The 19,485-nt window shown below is 34.7% G+C and overlaps 1 pseudogene; it reads right to left on the bottom strand.

The window, feature by feature from the left end:
• Positions 1 to 1,219: 1,219 nt before the first annotated feature.
• On the bottom strand, positions 1,220 to 6,467 carry LOC120173021 (annotated as a pseudogene).
• Positions 6,468 to 19,485: the final 13,018 nt, after the last annotated feature.

The following is a 19,485-nucleotide window of genomic DNA, read 5'->3' as shown; positions in this document are numbered from 1 at the left end:
TTTGTATTATAGCTGGTTCAATGGTTGATAGTAATCTCTGTTTTGAAAATTGGATTAGACTGGTCGGTTCAATCGGGAACCGTTGCTTAGTCCGGTTCAATCTAAACCGGTTGAACCGCTATTAGTGAACCGATCAGAACCGCTGAACCATTCAAACCGGATCGGCTGAAAACTGGAAAAAACCGGGATTTTTGTTTTTTTAAAAAAAAATTAAACCAAACAACGTCGTTTGTTAAACGAGCCAAGTCGAACTCGAGTATTGCTGAGCTCGACTCGAACTTGAAAACTTTAAAAGTAAGCTCAACTCAACTCAAACTCACAAGCTAAAAATTATTAAGTTCAACTCAAACTCGAAATATAATATTGAAACTTGAACTCAAAAAGGCTTGAACTCAAAAAAATTATTAGAAGCTTGATTGAAGAAGCCTAAAATTCGAGCTTGATTGAAGTGAAAGAATAGTTTACTCAATGCTCACCAAAAGGCTCAATGATTTTGAATGTCAAATTACCTATATTATTTATAGAAGTTAGTTGTGATGCGCTTCTATGTTTCTTAGCAATGTGAGATTATTTTGTTTTAATATTTTTACTCTTTAGACTTTTGGGATGTTCTTCTATGTTTCTTAGCCATGTGAGATTGTTTTTTTTAATTAAACCAAACAATATCATTTTGTTATGATTTTTTTAACCCAAAATTTATTTTTTAATTATAGTTATATAATTATATTTATTATTTAATATGTTTTACCTTAAATATTATGTTGTAGTTAATTTGAATCATTTTATTTCACTTGATTTTATGATTTTTAACTTATATATGTTATGACTTGCTTTAAATATGATTTGTGATATAAAAAATTATTTTTTATTAAATATTTTTGGTATTTTTATTTAATTTTTTAAATAATTATGACGTCGTCCGGTTCTTCCGACCAGTCGAACCGGTTCGACCGATTGAACCAGTGAATCGGTAGCATGACCGGTTCGCTAACCGGTCCGGTTCTGAAAACCATGAGAGTAATAGATGAAAATGTTTAAACTTTTAATTTTAATTAGGATTTATTTGCAACTTGAAGATATTAAAAAAAAGTCAATGACAAAAAGAGACGATAGTCTAATATAAATTAAAAGTTAATTTTTTTTATCTGTTACTATTATTCGTAAAATTATCTTAAAATTAAATTAGGTTAATCTACTCATCAAACGAAACATTTTCACCATTAAAATGCCCTTCATCTCTCGGGTGGTCGATATCTCATAACTTTATTCCTTAATGTCCTAATATACGTTTCTAAACGGCATGGTACTTCGTTCATCACAGTCTTGCAGTGCGGATATGCTGCTTCAATATTGGCCGAATGTACTCGAGGTAACCATCTGGCACAACCGTTTCGTTCAAAGGATCCTTCCATGCTTCCTGATAGAGTTTTTGATAGACGTTACCATCATAGCAGCCGAGGATCGAGCCAAGGTAGTGGTCAGTGTAATTGAATGAATCGACAAGGGCAATGGCATTTGGACGGACCTGAGAAGAAAATAAGATGAGAATTAGTGGATTCACTGCAGCCTTTCAAAGCAGAGGACCGTGTTAACTAAATCAGAGTATTGAAACAAACCTGAGCGTACAACAATCGCAGCTGTTCATTTGCTAGTGCACCTTGCTTCGGGGTAATGCAGCCGGTTGCAATGAAATCTCCGAGATGTTTGTGTAAAAGATGCAAAGCATATACATTGCAGAGGATCTCCAACTGTCTTTTCACTCCCTTTCCCGGTATGTCGTGTTGCAGTTTCTCAAGGAACCTGGGGTAAAAGAAAGGAACTATCTTAGAAATATTTTCCGAAAACGAAAGAATAAGCGAGATTTCATTCGACTTCTGTCGATAATTAATCAAAAAAGCCAACCAATCAACAATAGGAAAACTAGTATTAACTTTCTGACCATAACAATTGAGCGGATAAGACTCGAGAGGCTTACTTGGAAACAACAATTAGCTGACAATGAGCAAGTGCAGCCTCAAGCAAATCAGCTGAAAGTTCAGCAAACCCTGAAAAATAAAGAGAAAATGCAAGCACATCAAACATACGGACTTCAATAGAGTGGTTACTGACAATCTTGGACTCAAGGCATTGAACCTGTTTGTTTTCTATCATAACAAATTTATGCTCATTGAAAATTCATCCAAGGTTTTAACTTGCATGACTCACAGCATGCCAAATTTTTTAGAGAGATAACTTAGTTGGGTAACACGTCAACAAAAAATTTATTGATAAAAGAGAACACTTGCTTCTCAATCTAGGTATTAAGGACATACCGTCTTCTGGATTTGAAAATTTCTCAAGGCTTTTCGCACAGGAGACAGACATCCTCACAGCCCTAGCTTCAAATGCCTCCAATATGACACTTGGCTTTATCCAATCCTCAGCTGTGAACCAACACAAGGAATGGAATATTTTTATTTACTCAAACCGGTGATAATTGTCAATGAGTACAACCTAATGAAAGATTGGTAGCAAACAATGTCAGGTGGAAAAGAAGAAGATATAAAGGATATACCCATTTCAACTTCACAACAGCATTGCATAAGGTGTTCTGCTCGTCCTATGTAAGCTGTTGTCCCAACAGGCTTCTTTCCCGACCCCAGCTGGGAAACCGTTTTCATAAGAAATCTGGCCACCTACAGAAACGTTCCACTTAACATTGCCAATAAAAGGCACCCAGAATCATTATCAACATGATATCAAAGAATTTTACATTCATTCCCTATTTTGCCCCTTTCCTGTTCTTTACTATAGTTTCATCTTGAGATTGTTTAAAATATCATAGAACACAAGAACCAGCTAATATGAAATGGAAATTATGCCCTACCATCAAAAGAATAAAATGAAGATGATGGTATATTTCACATTTGCCATACCTGTAAAAGCAGCACGACATTGTCTCCTTCATAAGTGCAGGTAGGTATATAAACTGCAAATAACTCCGGGAGACCACTGTTAGAGAGATACCCATGACCACCACATAATTTTCGGCATTCTTCAATCGCATCCTGCAACCATATTTATTTTACTCGAGCTAAAGCATCCGGAAAAAAATTAGATGTTATTGAGTCATGACTGAATGACTTATTCTATATTGAATTCCATTTTTTTAACGTATAGAAAGACTGTTTATGCTATCAAAATAGTGAGGCAATATTTAACAACAGAACTAGCCAACAAGAATATAAGTTATTAAAGCTACAGAAAATTGATCAATATATAAGAGTGGTGAAGGTTGGTAAAAGTAACATACTGCAGTTACAGAAGTCGTCATAGATTTTAACCCCGCAGTACATGCATGAGCCTCAGGTAATGTTGAGAAATCATTGGCTTGCAATCTTTGGGTCACATCAGTGTACAGCCACTTCAGCCACTCACCAACAAATCTGAAAGCATAGGCAGAAGCAAGCAAAGGAAAGAGTCTGCTTTGCTGAGTTTTATAGTCAATCACCTGAAACAAAATAAATAAATGAAAATGATTAGATCAGCGTTCACCACATGAAAAACTAATTCTGAAAATTCTGCAGATATTCGTCAGAACATTTATTTGGAGGTTTCTATGGGAAAGGAAAAAATATTAGAAGTGATCATAAAAGGTAGTAGTATACAGATGCAACTCATACTTGAAACATGCATGTGTACAAGATACAAAATAAGATACCTGGGTCTCTGGACCACCATTCTGAGAACCAAATTGTCTGCGAACAGCACTATACCTTGTTGCTATACAAACTGCTCTAGCTAAAGCACGTGAAGCATCAGATACAATTGTTTGTCGAACATATACCATAGTACCATAAACCAGCTGGCGGGGAACATCAGATTGCACAAATTTCCCTTCCTTTGTAACCTGTGAAACACTGAGACATTTGGAGAGGAAAAAGGAAATCAAACCTCAGAACAGTCACATCTTTGTCTATTAAAATCATGCTATAAGAGTGCAGTTCAACTCGGATTATAACTTTTTAGCATCTTCTGGATGGTTTTCTTCTATTGAGGAAAGAAAATTTCTAAGTTTTAGATTTGTTAACTGTCTAAAACTTATATTCGGTTAAGAGAAGTAGAAGAAAATTTTGCATCTTTCAAACTTCACTTGAGACAACCGCTCATTACAGGAATCATCAAAGAAAATCTTATTCAGAAGATGCTTCCCTCTATACAATTCTAAACTTATATGTTTCCATGCATTCTCTCCGCAGAATGGGCAACCAGAGAAACACCAAATGACATGATATATTAGACTTCAGAAAAAATAAGAAGTCAAGAGAGGCAGAAACATATAGAGGCAAGGTTAGAGAACAAACCGCATTAGCATTTGGTTCCTCGGTATGCGCAAATGATCAAATCTCAGAAGACCATTGTCCATGCTGTTATATGCTCCACTTCCAAATTTCATTCCAATATCACCAACTGTTATGCCTGGAAGAGGCAAGTGATCATCCAAACTACGCAGCTGGACAATAAAACCTGAAAAATGGAATTCTTGAATTAATATCTGAAATACCAGCAAAATCATTGGATTTATGAATTTAGAACTTACCATGCACTCCATGGTCCTGTCCACCCGTTATAAGACGAGCATAGACCACAGCATGTGTGGATACTTTACCCAATCCACCAGGCCACCACTAGAAATGACAAAAGACCAGTTAGAGAGTGATAAGTCAAGACAATACAGAGAGACCGATACAAGATTAAAACCTTTCACAAATAATTTAAAGTGCCAACAAGAAAACAGTGCATCGCACACAAGAAAAACAGGAGAGGACTAGAGGGTGTCTTGGCCTAAATCATTGAGAAAACAATTGAAGAACCTCTAGTGATAAATTGCTTGAATGATGTGACTAATCAATGACAAATAAAGAATTGGTTAAAGGCTCACTTTGCTTGAAGTCAATGTCGGACTATGAATGTCAAATTCACCAGTCTGAGGATCAAATGTTGCAGTAGTCTCAAGCCCTTGAACATTGGAGCCATGACCAAGTTCAGTTGTGCATAGCATCCAATTATTTGCATTTTATATGCCATTGGCAGCCACTTCTCCTGCTGCTCATTAGTTCCTTGTCCTTTGATAGCAGGAATAAACATTCCCTATAAAGAAAATATACACTGTTAGGTAAAAACTCCCAATCCATTTCTCCAAGTATTTCAAAACCTGATATGAGCACAAAAGAGACCGTCATTTTATATTATATTTGGCAAACTAATTAAGTTAATCAGTGTATGTGTTTTTCCAAACATTTATAGACTACTAAGCATTTTCAGTGGCATATAAAGTTGTTGAAATTTTGTGAAGCTTAGAAACAGGAAAAGAAAAACAGAACGTACCCAGTGCAGATCTGTGAAAGCAGGTTGATCCACATATGACCTTAGCATATTGGCTTCTTCTTCTGTTATAAGAAGAATTTTACATTCGTCAGATTGCTAACTGAAAAATCAATTTAGAGGGAGAGAACAAGTTGAAGACAAACCCGAGAGACGAAGGTCAATTATCCGCTTCCATGCATGAGCAGCTTTTCTCAAAGTATCTTTAAACAAGTCCTTCCTAGCTAGCATAGTTCTGTTATCCTTTCGAAAGACCTTAAGAAAATTGCAGTATGTTTACTTAATTATTAAAGAATAGGATTAAAACTCCAAAATGAAAACTGAATATAATCCTTTAGTTTAGGACACTGAAGAAGGGGGAAATTATAGATACTGAATTTTGTTTTTACAGTTTCGTGAGAAACAAAAACGAAACACTTGACTCCAAAGAAAGACTAAAAACAAGCCGTATGAGTGGAAAACCATAAAAGCTTATTTAAACAGTATCTTTCCAAACCAATTGACTAGAAAGTTTAGCTCCATTGTTTGCTACATGTTCTCGGAAATCAAGCGGAACAAAAAATAGCTGAGCTACGAATTAATGACCGGTGGAACTATAATATATTTCTGATACTAGAATTTCAGTTAAAATTCTACTAAGAATTTAAGTTCCATCCTATAAGTTACTCGAAACCAAACAAAGAGGAAACTGAAAGATATGAATCTAAAGAAAGTAAAACTAACCAGTCATTCAGCAATAAGATTGAAGAAAATCATTAAAATCCATGAGGAAACTTAATAAATAAATATATTCCACAGTTTCAAGTTATAAATAACCAAAATTATTACATAAAACATAAACCTCGCATTTATATAAAGCGGGAAAAAAAAGCTAAATTACCGGATCGCTAGCGACGATACGAGCCATTCGATCGGAAAGTTCATAGTTCCGACGAGAACCCGCCCAAACGATCTTCATCTCTTCCAAATTGAACTCCGCCTTGCGCCTCTCTTCCGCGTGGTAATCTAGTGCCTCCATTTTCTTCTCCTCAATTCACAATTGAAATTTCAAAAAAAAAAAGCCAGAGAACTTGTATTCTGATATCGCTAACGGCCAACTGGAAAAACAAACCCCAAAAAAAGACAATGCAAAAGAAAAAAGAACCGAGCAAGCGAAAAAGGAACGACCAAACTGAATATAAATAACCTGATAGGCCTGAGCTCGGTTAGGCTTCACTGCAAAGATAAAGAAGCGGCTGGTTTGATTTTAGTTAAATTTAGTTAATGTTGACATTGCATCATTCTCCTTCTCAAACAATACTTCCTTTTTTTAATATTATTTATTAAATAAATAACAGAAAAACGCACTTAAAAAATTACATACACAATAACTTTAACTTAAAATCTTATTTGAATAATATCAGACTACTTATCATTTGAATCAACTTTGATAGTAACAAATGCTTATTTCTAACCGACAATAGTGTTAGATTTGGATACAATCTGCTAATCCATTTTTATTAGGTAAATTACATAATAATTTAATTATGAGTTTAATATCAAATATGCTATCTTTTAATTGTAATTATTTTATTTAATTAAAATATTATTATAAATTAATCAATGTGTAATTATTTTATTTATTATATTTAAAAAATATTATGAATGAATCTGTTGAACTATGTTTCGATATAACAATTTAAGGCAAAATGATTTTTGGACTTGAATTGAATTTACAAAATGTATTTGGACTTAATTGAATTTATCCAAAATTTACAAAAATAATTTAAAGTTCTTTTAATTTAAAATTGAGCACAAAAATGGTTTTATGAATAGTAATTTACTATTTGAACAGTAAATTACTATTTGAACAGTAAATCACTATTTGAACAGTATCCCGAGGCTCAAAAATTTCAGTATGTAAAAGGAGAATCGATTCCCCCCAAGGGGGTACCGATTCCCTCATTGTTCATCAGCCCAACGATCATAATATTTGAATATTATGAAGGGGTATCGATTCCCTATGAAGGGGTACCGATTCCCCCCATTCTAAGGAGCCTATTTTTGCAGAAAAATCATTCCCAAATGGCTCCAAAACATCCCCAACGGCTAGATATGACTTCAAACGCATTCCAAGCTATAAATACAAGCTAAGGACACTTGAAGAAGTAAGATAACAACTATCCAAGCAATCAAACACAATAGAAGAGTTTTTCATTCTTATTTCATCTTTCTCTTGTATATATTTTGTTCTTGTGAGCTCAATCTTGTAAACAGCTATCTTAGAGAGGTTTTCTTGTTAACATCTTTTATCCTTTTGTAAAGGGGAAATGTTCTAGCTAATCCCGTGTAAAAGCTAGGGAAATGTTCTAGTTTAGCTCGGAAAAACTAGGGAGTTTGTAAGGTTACTCTTTATCCTCAAAAGAAAGAACAAATTAGTGAATTTGTTGGAAAATCCTTGGTGAGGAGCTAAGGTAGTGGACGTAGACTTTGGTTGAGAAAGTCGAAACAGTATAAATCGTTGTACAATTCCCTATCTTTCAATCTCCTTACTCCCTAAACACAAAACCGTTCTGACCCCTCTTTGCAAACCGTTCCGGTTGTCGATTTGAGCTTCCGAAAATCCCAACAGAATCATTATATTGTTAAATATGTTAAATGAGTTTGTTCAAGTGATAAGCAACTTAATATCACTTAAGCAATGTCTTAAGTTTGAGTCGTGTATGCATAAAATCCCGCTGAGAGACTCACTCACCGAAATTAGGTGTGCCACCCGGATCGTTCCATATTAGTCATGGCGAAACCTTGTAACTGAAGAGCAACAAAAAAATATATTGTTAAATATTAGATATAATAATAACATGATATGACATAATAGTAATTCAAATTTTATAATTATAATTAAAATTATAATTTATTTATTTATTTTTAGTTTAAAATAATTTGATAAATTTTTTATTATTTTAATTTTTATTCTTCTCTCAAATCATTTAGACTTCTCCCATAATTTTTAAATTATTTTTATGGTGTCATAATAATAATTTAAAAATAATTTGTTGATGCTTTTTGACATAATTACATAATATAACTATTTAACTACCGCTTTAATTCAATGAGTAATTGATTTGATATTATCACAAAAAATTAAATCGATTAAACTACTAAATAAAAATGATTAAATTTATTAAATTATTTTAATTAAAATAAAATTGATAAAATGTATAAATTTTAGAGATCAAAAATATTATTATACTAGATCACATTAATTATCTATTTTAATTTTAACAAAAAAGTGAAACACTTATAATAAAATTTTAATTAGTAATATATTTATATATATATTTAAAGAAACAATATATTTATTACTAAACTCATAATTAAATGATATTAGTGTAATTTATTCATTTTTACTTAATTGTCAATTAATTAAAAGTTAATAAAAAAGTAAAATATTAGTAAAAAAGTTATAGAATATTTTAAATGTTTTACTTTTTATTTTATTTTATTTTAATTTAATCAATTAATTTATTTTTAAATAAATATTATTTTATATTTATCTCATTTTAATAAAAAATAATTTAATCAATTAAACTTTCAATTTTTATTTAATTGTTAGGTTTTATACAGGTGTAACTTCTGACAACGATGCTAAAGAGTACCAACTTCATATATATATATATATATATATATATATATATACTTTAAATATAGGGTAATCTACGGCTTTAATTTATAAATTATTATCTTGTTTCATTTTAATATTTAAATTTTTATTTTTTTAAAATTATACTAACGTTTACTTTTTTGTTTAATTTTAGAATTCTTTTATTAAAAACTTAAGAGAACATACATTTCTATATGAATAAATTTCATCATTAATTATTCAACTTTCTTTGAACTATTATTTTGATCATTGAAGTTTTTTTAAATTTAATTACTTAATTTTTAAATTACTCATATTTTAATCACATTAACTTATTTTATTAATATTTTCTATAATGTGGCACATTTTAATTATTATTTTATTAATATACGATTAAAATAAAAAGAAATAGACAAATTGGAGAGGCCGATAAGAAAGGACATATGGATGGGGTGAGCGGTTTGTGATATAATTTCGAAAAAAGTGCATATGATCATATGACTATAGGGTATTACTTTATTAAATCTCTCAACTATTAAAAGTTATAAAATGTTCATTCGACCGTATAGTGTTTTTTAGTTAAGTCCCTCTTTTATAACAAAATATAAAATGATCACCCAATTATTTATATATTCCGAATTTATTATTTTTTGTTAAAAAATTAACAGTATGTGAACTGGATATTAACATGATAACTAAAATATAATAGTCTTTTAAGATTCAATGATTAAATTTTAGAGAAAATAACCTCAGTGACCAAAAATCCCATATAATATACGATTTTAACCAACTTTTTCTGGATTTGCCAAAATGAACAACAAAATCGTAATGCGATCGCTAATTCACAACGCGATCTCCATTATCGCAAATCAGTTTCCAGATTCGCAACGCGATTATGACTATCGCAATGCGATTTTCCAATTTCGCGTTGCGATTTTCCCAATTCGCAATGCGAATTTGGAAAATCGCAACGCGATACTGACTATCGCAACGCGATAATACAAAATCGCAATGCGATACTGACTTTCGTAACTCGATACTTAATTTCGCAACTCAATACTGACTTTCGCAACGAGATAATACATAATCACAATGCGATTTTCAAAGCGCCATTAGTATCGCAAAGCGTATTTTATTTTTAAATTCCAAACACGAATATTAATATATTGGAACACTGAACCGTCCACAGTATATCCCGTAATCGCAACTCATAACCTAAAACCTAAAATCACAACTCAGTCCCATCTCCATCTCTCACTCTCTCACCCATCTCCGACGAAATCCGTCCCCATCTCCGGCGAAATCCGTCTATCTCCATCTCTCAGAGCCACCCTCACAATCAGAAATGGAAAATCAACTAAATCAACCACCGAGGGTTAGTTTTTTTTAATTATTTTCTTTTTGAAATTTTTGCATTATTATTAGGTTTTTCATATTGAAATTGATGATAAGTTTACTGGTAATTTCAATAATAGATTAACCATTTCACTTAGATTGCTTATTAAATCAACCGAGAATCGCAACGCGAAATGAAAATTGCAACGACAAAATCGCAACGCGATTTTATTCTCTCGTTGCGATAGTCAAATTCGCGTTGCGATTGTCATTTTCATGTTACGATTTTCATTTTCAGAAACTATTCTTCTCCTGCTGAAATTGAACTTGAATGAAATTCACAGTGTTGCAATTTAAGTTTGAAGAATAAACTACTACTCTTTATATTTATTATTATTTTTGGTATATCTTCACAGTGTAGTTTTTGGTATATCTAACTTAGTATGTTTATTGTTTTTGTAGAACTTTTATTCGGCTCAATTGACCTTAAGAAATAAAGTCAGCCTGGCCAAAACAATTGTGTCGAAGCTTTCACCTGCACAAAGAAAAGTGTTTGAGGATACTTGCTTCAGGCAATGGCTGAAAGTACAACATCCCGGTGGAGATGCGATGTTGACACACCTGTTTCTTCAAACTATGACTAGGGATCTACCATATACTATACAACGTCGTGATGAAGAGATATGGTTTGATTTTCCACCGGCGTATACGTGTTTTGGGCGGGAGGAGTTTTGCTTAATCACCGGCCTACGCTTCGGACACGATGATGTAGGTCGGTACACTAGACACATTACCCGCCCATCATGGTTATCCCGGGTTTTTCTGAGCTAGAGAGGCCGAATCTACACTGGAAGACCTGACGATATTATTGAATAAGAAAGATGGTTTTACTCGGATGGATGACGTCGATGTTGTCCGAGTATGCCTTCTAACTTTTGTATGCCGGCTTTTTAGGCAGAGAGGCCAGCAACCTATTCCGAATGATCTAATCAAATTGGTAGAAGACCTAAATGCGTGGAACCTGTTTCCGTGGGGCTCGTATTTATGGAAGCTACATGGAATAAGTTATCGTCTGCCTTGGATGATCGAAAAAGTTTGCATGGCGATGGTTCCAAATACACTTTGACAGCTTTATTTGGGCCTTAAGGTAAGAATTTTTATAACTGTTTCCAAAATTATAAGTAATTATTTAACAATTACTGTTTGTTATTATATTGTTTGTAGATTTGGATATTGAGGCCTTTCCCGCCATGAAGACATATGCAATAAAAACTTCAAATGATATTCCCAAGGCTATTTCTTGGAAGAGGAAACAGACCTTGCAATGGGAAGATTTACTACAGTATACGATAATAAATAATGTAAGTTAACATAAATACTACCATATGTTTATAAACAGTTATTACTATACACGTTTAACTTTGTTTGAGCTTTTATATTGTTAGGAGGCCACACTCCATTGCAGATGCTGACACCCACGGAAGCTGAGCTTGCCACTGATTAGTGGCAAGCTAGTAAGCATTTTTTTGATGGCACGGATGATGAGCAGCCTCCACTTCGGGAGCCATCACCTCACCCAGAGCTATCACCTCACCCAGAGCCATCATCTGATCGACCCGACTATACACCTCCACAACGACAGCCATCACCTATTCTATCACATCATCGAGCCTCTTCTCCACCATCACCGCAAGATATGCGACCGGCAAAGATGCCACGACGTTTATCTCCATGTTCTCCACCTCCACCTCCACGGGATGAGTTAGGAGAGTTACGTGATGAGGTCAATGCCTTGCGTGAGGAGGTCAGTACTTTACGCAAAGACAATGGTGCATGGCGTGTTGAGGTGTCTACTTTACGCGGTGAGGTAGCCGCTCTACATGAGATGGTAGCATCGTTGCAGAATAAGGTTCATACTCTACGCAACGAGGTAAGTTTAAGATTTTTCATATTTAACTTGATGATAAATTTACTCGTAATTTCACTTAGATTAACCATTTCACTTAGATTGCTTAATAATTTATTCGGTTGCTGCCAATACTACTAAACTGTTTTGTTAGTATTTGTTTTTTTTTGTTTTGTCTTTTGGTTGAAGTAATGCAATCCATTCAAGTTTCAATTTGCAGAAGAAGAATAGTTTACTTTCGCAACACGAAATGACTATCGCAACGCGGAAATGGCTATCGCAATGCGAAATGAAAATCGCAACGACAAAATCACAATGCGAAATGAAAATCGCAACGACAAAATCGCAACGCGAAATGAAAATTGCAATGCGATTTGTGTTTCGCGTTGCGATTTTGTCGTTGCGATTTTCATTTCGCATTGCGATTTTGTCGTTGCGATTTTCATTTCGCTTTGCGATAGCCATTTCCGCGTTGCGATAGTCATTTTCGCGTTGTGAAAGTAAGTTTCGTGTTGCGAAAGTAAACTATTCTTCTTCTTGAATGTTTATATATGTTGTCCTTTTAAATGTTTATATAAGTGCTTACTTCTGGAATGTTATCTGATACATTTTGTGAACTATGATAGAATAATGACTTGGGTGAATACAATGCAAGTTTGAAACATATTTGTATTTGTTTAATATCATGTCTGTTTATTTACTGATTTATGTATTAATTTTTTTTGCGGCCCGATAAGGTGGATGCTTTACGTCGGGTTTTTCTTGCACGAAGGAGTTCACGCATCAGACGACGTGCACGTGCTATTACGTCTCCGTTCACCCCAATGGTGCGAAGACTCCGCAAGAAGAAGCCCGACTCACCTATCATCCCTCAAGAGTCCCCTCCAATCCTTCAAGAGGCCCCTATCATCCCTCAGAGTCCCCCCCACCGTTCAAGAGGCCACGTCATCGTTGAAGAGGTCCCTCCCACCATTCCAGAGCCCGATTCACATGGGGTAATATATCGAATTATTGAGAAACCCCCACCGTTGCCGGACATGATGGATGAGAGTTGGCTCTCGTATGAGTTACCGGCTAGTACCCTTCCGGTATCTGAAGTGGAGAGGAGATAACTACCAGAAACAATTCTGGATAATACCCTTTGGGCTAAGACCACAGTTGATTTTATCTACATGAGCGGAGCCAAGGTGTTACACTGACATAAGCAAACTCAACGATGAGATGTATTTGTTGCTTAATCAGTCTTGGTGGGTGTGTTATTAGGGGTTTGAAGACAGTGCTATTTCGATGAGAGGTAAGTCTTATATTTGTCTTATATATTTTTGATTATTTTTTTTAAAAATTAATGTAATTCACTAATATATGTCTTTTTTGTAAAACATCATATCGATGCGTGGTGTCACGTCTTCTAATAATAAGGAAGCTTAGGAAAAATAAAAAAAAATCACGATATACAATAATGCCGCGGCTTTTCACGCAGTTCACTTGAAGAATCAACGAGATGAATCATTTTCGTTGGGCAATGGACAAGCTAAACTTTATCCTGCATGGTGGAAGGTCGATAAGGTTAGTGTTTATTTTTTAAATTTTTTAAAGGTGTTCATAAATAAGTGCGCAAATAAATGAATTATTACTTAGATTGTAGGTGTTTATCCCTGTTTTGGAACGTCGTCATTGGCTTCTCGTCCACTTCAGCTCCCATCCCTGAAGATAATAGTATATGACAGCATGATAAATTACATATCACTGTCTGATTGAGAGATATTATCAAGGGATTGAGCTCTCATTTGGCTAAATTCTTGGATTGGATTAATTATTGGACTCATTCTGGACACAAGAAGCCAAAGAAGTTCAATGTCCAGTTGTCAGAGACGACCGTGCCACAACATCGCCGGGAGCCAGAGGGGATTGTGGTCCTCTCGTATGCATGTGCTTGGCGCGTTTGACGACGGGAAGCACAGAGTTTCTACCTCCCACCGTAGAGATAGAGCTGCAGTAGGCTTGTGGTTTCGGCATTATATGGCTAGAGCGATATATTCTAGACGTTGCCCCGGCATCCGCGTTATGAAGTATCCATTGTTAATTGGTAAGTCAAATGCAAGTTTTGTTAACATATATACTCCTTTTGGTTGAAATGTTTGGTTAAGTACCTAGAATTCAATTATTTCTGTTTGTAGGTTTTAGATGTGTAGGAAGTCTTGTTTGAGCAAATGTTTGGTTTCTGCAGGTTAATCCTTAAGTGAGCTGCGTGAAATGGATGTACGGGTGCAAAAGTTGATTCATTGATTCAATAATTGATGAGGAAATAAGAATTATTATTATTTTTTGATTGTTTAATTGATTTGTAAAAATGATTTGTAAATGTTTGATTTGTTTAATTGATGTGTACATATTATTATTTGTGCTTTTTTAATTGATTGAAATGTAATAGTTGATTTGTTGATTTTCAATCTGCATTATGTTGAAGGCAAAACAGACTATCGCAACACGAAACTGACTATCGCAACGAGAAAATCGAAATGCGAAATGAAAATCGCAACGAGAAAATCGCAATGCGATTTTCATTTCGCATTGCGATTTTCTAGTTGCGATAGCCATTTTCGCGTTGCGATAGCCATTTTCGCGTTGCGATTTCCCTGTTGCGATAGTCAAATGAATGTCTAATAAGTGACAACAACTGAACATATCATAGCAATGTTCAAACTCAAGTTACTAATATATGCCTAACTGAAAATGTTAAAAGTGCACACATAAAATACACATAATACAACGTTTGCATTTAAAAATCACCTAAGTTAACAATCCCAAAAGGTGAAGCCGGTTGTGATTGGGATTTTGAAGATGATTGCGATTTTCAGAATCTCGTTGCGAAAGTCAGAATCTCGTTGTGATTTTGTATTATCTCGTTGCGATAGTCAGTATCGCATTGCGATTTTCCAAATTCGCATTGCGATTTACTTATTCGCATTGCGAATTGGGAAAATTGCAACGCGATACTTACTTTCGCAACGCGATAATATAGAATCGCAATGCGATTTTCAAAGTTCGCAATAGGTTTTAGTTTCGTAACACAAATTTTTTGTGTATATATCTACGCAGCAGCAACAACTCATAACCTAAATCCGTTCCTATATCCGTTCCTACATCCTTCCCCATCCGGCAACAGGTCTTAGTTTCGCAGCTCGTTTGTTTAGTAAATTAATTTACAACCATGAAATCATCTAATGTTGATCATGTTTGGATAGATTTGTGTTTTGGAGGGTCATGGGAGAATGTTCATGGTGTTTTCAATATATGCCTTTACCCATGAATCTTCAACTAAAACTGTCATTAAAAAAGTTTAACTTATGAAACTCTAATGTTACGTGTTTCAAAGAATTGAATTTAGAGCCCCTAAGTGATTTAGGCTATCTTATCAGAGAAATGGTAAAGTTTATTTGTTAACCGACAATGAGATGTTGAACGATTCATTGCTTACAGTAGTGTTTCAAGTGATGATGTTACATTGTATGTTGTTGACCTAGAAGTAGTATTGTTGGTCAGTAGCGGTAGTAATCAACTAAGTTTTTCTCAAAACCCACAACCTTTCTCTATCCAAATCCCAATCAACTTTCAGCACAAATTCCGGTTTCGTATTGACCAATTATACGATGATGAGCCAACATAAAAAAATTGTGAGTACTAGTCAGTATTCGAAATTTGATCTTGGTCAATACCCGGACTTTGATATTGGTCAATACTCAGATTTTGATGATGTTTCAGAAGAATAAACAGACCATGCGTGTAATGATTTTGATATTGGTCAATACCCGATTTGATGATGAAATAACCGTTGCCGAGGAAGATGTTGTTGATGATAATGAAGAGGAAGTTACGACTGTGGATGAACTGTTGAACATCCCTTTTGTAATTCATATAATCCATGAAGAAGAAAAAGAAGAAGAAAAGTCCCCGAAGAAAAAAATGCCACGGGAGTATAACTGGAATATGCCAGATACTTCAGATACGGGAAGAAGAGTTGGTAAAGAAAACAGTTGATTGTTACACAAAAGTTATTCGTATCAAGAAAGATGATTGTTTTGATACAAAGGAAGACTTGAAGATAGCTTTGTATACGAAATATTGGAAGATGGCTATCAACTAAAAGTTAACAAATCAAGCAAAGATCGTTTCGAAACAAGGTGTATGATTGACAAAACTGTACTTGGCGTATGATGCAAGAGGATAAAGATTGCGAAATGTTTCAAGTTAGGACTTTTATTGATAAACATACATGTCAAGAACCCAAGTTTTTCCTCACCATAGACAGGCAAACAAAAAGGTGTTGGGTGGTTTTCTGGCTGAGTTAATATTTTTGAATGGCAGGGTATATCGGGGACATGAAATTATGACTGATATGAATGCTCGGTTCAAGATTAGTATATCATATTCTCAAGTTGGAGAGCCAATGTTATGCCTTGGAATTGTTGAGGGGGTCGCCAGAAGCATCGTTTGCCCAACTGCCGGCTTATTGTCACAATTAAAGCTGAAAATCCTGGGTCGATAACTCATATCAAAACAGATAGAGATGACGCTTTGAGTTGCTGTTTATCGCCATTGGTGCTGCGGTTAGTAAATCAATATATTCTGTTGACTCATTTTGTTAGTTACATGCTTTCACATTTAAATGATTATATTCTTGTGTATATTATTTGTGTAGATCGTTCGTTTATACTTGCATGTGCCCAGTTATTATAGTTGAGGAGCACATTTGAAAGGTCGATACCTTGGAGTAAACTTATTAGCAGTAGCCATGGATGCTAACAATGGATATTGCCAATAGCTTACGGGTTGGTAAATCTGAAACCTCTTCATGGACATGGTTATGGGCACTTAGGGATTGCATAGGTCTATTAGCAATCTGATAATCATATCCGATAGGGCAAAACTCAATTGACAACGCTGTTAGAAGGTGTTTCTCAGATGCTTTTCATGGACTTTGTGGTGTCATTTGTATAGAATCTAAAATCAAGGTCTGCTGGTATAAAAAAAACAAATGGACATACTGAAAGGCTGTAAAAGCTTATCGGAAGTGGATTTCAATAAGCATATAAATTGTTTAAGACGTGTTTTACCTCAGTATGCTCAAACACTAGAAGATGTGGTTTGAAAGATGGTCAAGAGTACATCAACTTGGAGTAGATGGTTTCATGACGTCTAATAGTGCATAATCAATCAAGCTCTAAGTCGTCTTCCCGGAAATTACCCATTACTATGTTAATGGAGTTTTTCGAACCTCTATTCAACAGTGGTACTACAAGAAAGAAACATGCATATTATTCTTTGAATTCGTAACTTATCATATATTTTACTAAGTTTATTTATTTAAATTTCAGGAACATGGAACATCGTGTTACACCATGGACTGAAAAAAAGAACGAAACGTGTTGTGAAGTCAACGTCATGGAGAGTTGAACCATGTTCAAACACTTGTTTGAAGTACTGGATAATAACTTAAATGGGCTTGTCGATCTAAATGCAAGGACGTGTAGTGTATGAAATGGAAAACATCTGGTTATACGTGTGGCCATGTTATAAAAGTTGCTCTTCATCTAAACCAAGATGATTCAAGCACATACGCTATGGATTACTACACTACAGAAGTATATCGACAGACTTATGCGAGATTGTCTACCTATTCCACATCCTTCTGAGTGGGACATACCATATGAATTACAAACAGTTTTTCCACCAGCCATGGACAGAAGGCTACCTGGCCGACCAAAAAGTCACGATCGTATACCGTCTAAGGGTGAAGAGAAGAAGAGATCGACATGTAGTCGGTGCAAGGAAAGTGGTCATACAAGGTTGACATGTGGATCACCAGTGCCATCACAATCATCTTTTCCTCTACCAAAATATGGATCATCATCAAAATCCAAAGCTCATATGGTGTCAAGAAAAAGGCAATCAAAATCGCAATCATCTTTAAAATCCCAATCACAACTGGCTTTACCTTTTGGGACTGTTAACTTAGGTGATTTTTAAATGCAAACGTTTTATTATGTAGATTTTATGTGTGAACTTTTAACATTTTCAGTTAGGCATGTATTAGTAACTTAAGTTTGAAAATCACTATGATTTGTTCAGTTGTTATCACTTATTATGCAATCATTTGACTATCGCAACACGAAAATGACGTTCACAATCATCTTAATGTCTATCGCAACGCGAAAATTACTATCGCAATGCAAAATAAAAATCGCAACGAGATAATCGCAATGCGAAATGAAAATCGCAACGAGAGAATCGCAATGCGAAATGAAAATCGCAACGAGGGAATCGCAAAGCGAAATGAAAATCGCAACGCGAATTTAGTTTCGCGTTGCGATTTTGACCTGTATTGCGATTTTCTCGTTGCGATTTTCATTTCGCATTGCGATTATATCGTTGCGATTTTCATTTCGCATTGCGATAGTAATTTTTGCCTTCAACATAATGCATATTGAAATCAACAAAATCAACCATACATTTCAATCATTAAATAAGCACAAATAAGAATTATGTTAACATCAATTAAACAAATCAACTTTTACAAATCACCTTTTACAAATCAATTAAGCAATCAAAAAATAAGCAATAATTCTTATTTCCTCATCTACTATTGAATCAACTTTTGCAGCCATACATCATTTTCACGCAGCTCACTTCTGAGATTAACCTGCATAAACCAAACATTTGCTCAAACAACACTTTCTACACATCTAAAACCTACAAACAACAAATTATTGAATTCTAGGTACTTAACCAAACATTTCAAACCACAAGCCTATAAACATACCAATTGTTTATGGACATTTTATAACGCGGATGCAGGTAGGCAGCGTCTCGTATATATCGATCTAGCCATATAATGCTGAAACCACAAGCCTACTGCAGCTCTATCTCTATCGGTGGGAGATAGATACTTATACTTCCTGTGATCAACGGTCCAACGCCAAGCATACGAGAGGACAATCCCCTCTGGGTTTTCGTTTGTTGTGGTGCGGTCGTCTATGCTAACTGTATATTGAGCTCTTTGGCTTCTTATTTCCAGAACGAGTCCAATAATTTATCGCATCCATAATTTAGCCAAATGAGAGCTCCATCCCTTAATAATATCTCTTAAATCAGCAATGATATGTAATTTATCATGCTGTCATATACTATTGCCTTAAGGGATGGGATCTGAAGCTCGAACGAGAAGCCAATGTTTACGTTTCAAACAGGGATAAACACC

Source organism: Hibiscus syriacus, unplaced genomic scaffold, assembly GCF_006381635.1.
Source record: "Hibiscus syriacus cultivar Baekdansim isolate YM2019G1 unplaced genomic scaffold, ASM638163v2 tig00111941_pilon, whole genome shotgun sequence".
NCBI lineage: Eukaryota > Viridiplantae > Streptophyta > Magnoliopsida > Malvales > Malvaceae > Hibiscus > Hibiscus syriacus.
Note: the sequence above shows the minus strand (reverse complement) of the source record. Positions and strands in the feature narration are given on the sequence as shown.